Source organism: Astatotilapia calliptera, chromosome 12 (genome assembly GCF_964374335.1).
Source record: "Astatotilapia calliptera chromosome 12, fAstCal68.1, whole genome shotgun sequence".
Lineage (NCBI taxonomy): Eukaryota > Metazoa > Chordata > Actinopteri > Cichliformes > Cichlidae > Astatotilapia > Astatotilapia calliptera.
The window spans coordinates 36592795-36598794 of NC_137433.1; the positions used below are offsets into that span (position 1 = coordinate 36592795).

General features: G+C 39.9%; 1 protein-coding gene across 1 annotated transcript in view; it reads right to left on the reverse strand.

Annotated features, from left to right (window-relative positions):
* prkg2 (protein kinase cGMP-dependent 2) overlaps nucleotides 1–300 on the reverse strand; it is a 37422-nt gene extending 37122 nt beyond the window's left edge. The window contains exon 1 of the mRNA XM_026186873.2: nucleotides 140–300. The gene's annotated coding sequence lies outside the window, so the exon portion shown is untranslated. The remainder of the gene's footprint in view (nucleotides 1–139) is intronic.
* Between the last annotated feature and the right edge of the window lie 5700 nt (nucleotides 301–6000).

The window sequence follows — 6000 nt, forward strand, 5'->3', positions numbered from 1 at the left end:
ATTAAAGGTTGATTCTCGCCAGTTTAACTAATTAAACCTTCCAAGGGGAGCGCGCACCTGCAACTTGCAATGCCTAGTCATTCTCCTGCTGGGAGTGAAGCCTGATGTGCGCAGTCTCAGACAAACTGTCCGCACTCACCTGCTTAGTTTTCAGAGCCTTCAGAAGAGCCCGGAGGTTTTTCGGAGTTAAATGAAGGAACAACGTGTCCGTGGATCCGCGCATCAGCAGAGAGGCGCTCCACCTGCTCGCATCCTCTCCTCCCTCCGTCTCTCTCTCTCTCTCTCTCTCTGGCTTTCATCACAGTCTGTGCGGCGCGTTCTCGCACGCGCGTGCGGCGACCGGGTGTGATTGCCAGGTCAGGTGTGAATGACGTCAACCGCGACGTTGTCGTTTCTACACCGAATATATTGATTACTTGATGTGCGTCGTTGACCCCGATCAATTAAAAAAAAATTATATAATTATATATAATATTTTTCATTTATCAGAAAGCTTTAGTTAAAGTGATTAAATAAATTGATTCATTAAATTGTAAATTCCTTAAAATTACAGAAGGCCAGTCAAAAAGAGTTTGGTGAAGAAGTGAAAACACTACATGCACTATGTGTAGCCCTGGGAGTCATCCAACCTTCATTTCAACACATTACATATGTGTACTTCGTTGTCACCATGAACCATGAAATGTTCCAAATTTATTTTGAAAAGATAACAGTAGATTGAACAAATGCCAAAAGATGCACCCTGATGGAAGCATCTGGAATTCAACAAGTAAAGGATGCCGAGGGTCCAAAAGGATGCTCAGTGCTCCTGAGAAGTGACTCATTTCATACAGACGCTGAACGTCTCTGAGAGAGGCGCCATTGTCATTTCCTCCAGTTTGCTCCCGGTTTTAAGATTAAGATTACAAACAAACAGAAAATGAAAGCATTGACTCAGTGAAGGAAATGGAACAGTTACATTACTGTCATGTCGACATTAAAACGCTGTACTTTTTCTAAAACATACATCCACATGTTTAGATGCCTGGTTTCAGGTAGAAGAAGCAGACGTACAGCCTGGTCAGCTCGGACTCTGCGCAGAGAACAGAAATCTGCACACAGTGAAACGTGTGGCTTGTTGTAGTGGAAAGAAACATGTCTGAGTTGTCATCAGCTTCCTCATTTAAGTATGAATCATGTTTTTGTGTTTTGTATCACAGACCGTGCTTCTACAAATGGTAAATGGCCTGCATTTGTATAGCGCTTTACTCAGTCCCTAAGGACCGCTTTACAATCACTCGAATCAATACACTCAATACTTTTCCTGCTTCGCTATGATGGTTATGCTGCCTGATATTCGCCTCTTTAACTGATGTTACCAGATTAGATATTGGTTAGATAAATCATCTTATTGTGTTATGATTAAGTTCTGCTTTAGTCACGGGCGCCACCATGAGGGGGCATGGGGGGCACTGACCAAGCCCCAAAATTTGCTGCCCCCCTAGCAATACTGTCCTATGTTGGTAATAATTTTAATATACTTGTATGTGCTGTGCCACGCCAATATTTTTAGTGGCCCCCATATGCCACCCCTATGTAAAATTCTGGAGGCGCCCCTGGCTTTAGCACTTCACATATTTGTAAGCAATGTCTGCACTGGCTTTAAGTATTTTTGTCCACTTGTGGGCAGTGGTGCAAGAGGCAAAAACAGCACCTGATACAGTGATATACACCAGCTATATTATGATTTATGTTTCTGACCACCTGTGGTGGAGGTCTGATATATGGTCCACAGCAGCTACAAGGAAGGAAAATATTTGTCTCTCGGCTGCTCCACTTTCTCACAAGCTTTAGGGGAAAATATTGAAGAGAACAGATTTTGGAATTGTTACTGTTTTCAATGCTGTTATTACAATTTTCAATAGCACAGCCTTAAAGAAATACAACAAAAATCATTTGAATGGGTTAATCAGGTGATGAGTGTAAGTACAGGCTCATGTTCTTGTCTTGGTCTCTGTGCGGCCGTGTTGTCTGTCTAGCTTAAAGTCTAGACTTGAAGCTGCAGTCCTTCACACCAGCAAATGATTAATTGGTTTTCCTAGTGTGTTTGTGCATGAAGCAGCCTCGCCTGCAGCAGATTCCATTGACAGGCACAGAACAATAATGGCAGGTGGCCAAAGCTGATTCATCTGCAGCACTCGGGTCACAGCAAAATAAAAATCCAGGTCACTGACTCCCAACCTGAACCTGAGAGGAATCTCAGAGGCCGGCTGATGATCTGAGGACGTATTCTGAATGAGCAAACAGCTTCACAATAAAGGCGTTTAGCTAATATACACCTCCTCCCTGTGCTGCAGTAGGGCTTTAACAACATGCTTGAGGGCACTCTGGCAGGACTCATCCTCACTTTGTGTTATTATTGAATATTTTGGCAGTATTGGGACTCTGCTTTTAAACCCTGTGGCCTCACAGCAGGAATGTGTGGTGTTTGGGTCATCCTCACCAGCTGTAGTTATGAGTTTCCTGTTGTTGTTTACAGTGTTTCATAATCTCACAGGAGGTTAAAAGTACAAATACTAATACTATCTTTGTAATTACACAATGAAGAATGTAAAAAACACGTTACCAGGGTCAGCTCAAATGGGTTCACATGTGCACTGCTGATCTTAACTTTATATTTTTTAACAACCCCTTTTCCTAAAGAATCATTGATTTTCCTGGGGTGCGATTACAAATACGCATGTGTTCTTATTGCCTCGTTAAATAAAGATTGTAGGGGACATTGCGCCATCTAGTGGAGCAAATTTGCATCAAATGGAAGTACAGCTCGGCCTTGATTCAACTTCAGTTGATATCTCTTTCACAAAGTGCAAACTGGTTTTGGTCATAACATCATAATGGTTTTTATAGTCTATTGAATATTAAAGTCACAGACTTGCAGAAAACACCATTTACTCAAACTGCAAGAATAAAATTAACTGTTAGGGTCATTACCTTACAATATAAATCCATATATGTTAAGGTACCGTATAAATAACATTGAATTAAACTGTCAATAAGTAACTGTTAGGTTAATATTCCTATATGAAAAGGTTCATACATTAATAAGACATAGTTCTCACTTCAGACTCCAGCAAAAATTATTATAGTTAATTATTAAAAGAGGTGATGTTCTCACTTTTGGTCTGGTAGCTACAAAAAGTGTTATTTGCTTATAAATGCGTAATAACACAATTTGATTCAATTTTATTTATACAGCGCCAAATCACAACAACAGTTCCCTCAAGGCACTTTATATTGTAAGGTAGACCCAACAATAATACATACAGAGAAAAACCCAACAATCATATGACCCCCTGTGAGCAGCACTTTGGCGACAGTGGGAAGGAAAAACTCCCTTTTAACAGGAAGAAACCTCCAGCGGAGTCGGGCTCAAGGAGGGGCGGGGCCATCTGCTGGGACTGTTTGGGCTGAGAGAAGGAAGACAGGATAAAGACATGCTGTGGAAGTTAGACAGAGATTAATAATCAGGTGTGTGTTAATGTTAACCACATGAAACCAACAACCAAACAAAAACATAAAGCTTAGTACATTTGAACGACAGCAAAGTGAGTATTTAAGTTTAACTTTATTGACATTATTACTGTTAATAACTGTTTATACAGCTTTATTATCTAATAACTCGTGTTCATTAATTACATGGGGCTAAATTTAAAATGTTCCTCTGTAGTATTACTCGTGTCACGTAAAACATAATAACATAAGTATAGTCTAAACGTAAAAGGCAATAATCCCATATTTTTAAACTCCATAGCAAAGTGTTGGATTATTTGGAGAAAAAAAATCTTCTTGTTACTCATTACATCCGGTCAAGACTGGAAATTTTCTCTTTAGCTTTCTTTTTCTTTTGTCATGTGTAGCACAACACAGTGTAATGTCATCATAGTGATAATAAGCGCTGTGGTTTAATAGTTTTTGATGCAGCATTGTGTGTTTTAGCTCTACTTTAATCACATCTAACGTGATGCTTTTAGGCACTAATAAAGAGGCGAGGCTGCCGGACACTGGCGCCACCGGGCCCTCTGACCACCACCAGTAGGCAACGGGTGAAGTGTCTTGCCCAAGGACACAACGACCGAGACTGTCCAAACCGGGGCTCGAACCAGCAACCTTCCGACTACAAGGCAAACTCCCAACTCTTGAGCCACGATGCCATTTGAACTACACTTTAGGGCACTTTGTTCATTTTAAACATCATAGTGAATGGGTTGTAATATTGGTTCGTTTTTTGTTAATAGTAAAACGAGATGGGGGGATCTGTTTAATTTAAGCGCACAAAGTACCTTTCATTGTCAGTTGTACTTCCTTAATTTGGACACTAGATGGAGGCAAATATGCATTCCTATTTTCTGTCTCCTTGCACAAATTCCAAAGTGAAGAGCAGAAATCACAAGCACATTAGCTTTTTTGTTTCTTAACTCAGTCCTTTGAATATTACTAGGTTATAATAATTTGTGCAATATTTGATTGATTTATAATTTTGTAAAGACGTTTCAAAGGAGAGCGATAATATGCGTCTTAAACATATGTGCGTTACATTACGCGTAGATTAGATGTGCAGGGGGGAAAAACACGAGGTGCTGGTTTGAGTTTAATGTGAATGTTTACTGTCAGCTTCCCGGGAACAGTTGGTTTGACATTCTGCAAAAATAACGAAGAAGAAGCCAACAAGCATAAGTAGAAGGGATGTAGTCATCAGTTATACACCTGTTCATTCCCTAAGGTGACGAATCTGCTTCGAAACAAATTCATGTCGTGTCAGGCGAGAGATTCGACAGTTTTCCACCAAACTGGAGTCATCCCGGTACCAAAAATATGGCACCAACATTTATTTTAGTTCAGTTTATCATTTACCACATTGCACCACATAACTGCTGGGCCTGAAGGCGAAACTCTCTTACTGACCGCTGGAAGACCATGAAATTCACCCGTTAGTAGAAGCTGAATCCCAAAGCGTCTGTCCACCATGACCCCCCAGAACTGATCTGAACTTCTGATAGTAACCCTATGTAGTAACCAGTTCTTAAAGTGCACTTGGAGATGCCACCAAAATTGATCATTTAAAAATAATAATAATAATATGAAGGTGGCACAAGAGCAGCACCATAACTCAAGGAACAGAACGATAAATATTTAAGCAGCGCTGCCTCCTGACTGCTGACTCTTATGTGACTACCAGCGATACTAAAGTGAAAAAAAATCACAACTCTGAACATTAGCCTTCGTTTTATAGCACTCATTATTACCCCTAACATTATCCCCATTACTCTGTGAAAAGTAATTGGTAAATATCTTTTTAAAAAAAATGCTTTTTAAAATAATCTGTATTATGAAATGATACTAATGCATACAAAAAGAAACGTGATTTTATTTGAAGAAACGCAATGCTCTTAATACTGAGTTTTCAGAGTGAGACTAGTGACAAGACCAACATTTTACTCTTATTTTTCTTACTTTAGGGTACCCGGTGAGGCCTCGGCCACCTGAGAAAGAAACTCCAAAGTGAGTAAGTGAACCTGTAAGCTGTGCGGTCTCATTGCTGTTCAAACTCTTCCAAAATCACAATGTGCTGGACGTGTACAAGTGAGGCCAAAGTGGAAGTGACTTAAACCTGCATCATTTCTGGTGGCCAGCAGGTGGCAAAAAGATCAGATGGTATAGACGTACATAAGAAAATGATCCTCTTAGTTTTCTTTTTTAAAAAACATTTATGGCCTCAAGTGATAGTTTCAGTTATGATTAAACACTATTTATTTTGGAAATGATCGTCCAATTTAAAGTTAAATAGACAATAAAGCAGTGTTTGCTTTGGGCTTTGGTTGCCTTGTCTCTAACCACCAGATTGTGCACAAGATGGTTCAGAACATCAGAATGTGAGCTTGGCTATGCCCATCTTTTCAATACAGTCTGTGGTCATGAATGCATTTTCCAGAAACAAAACAAACCCACAGAAGTCACTGA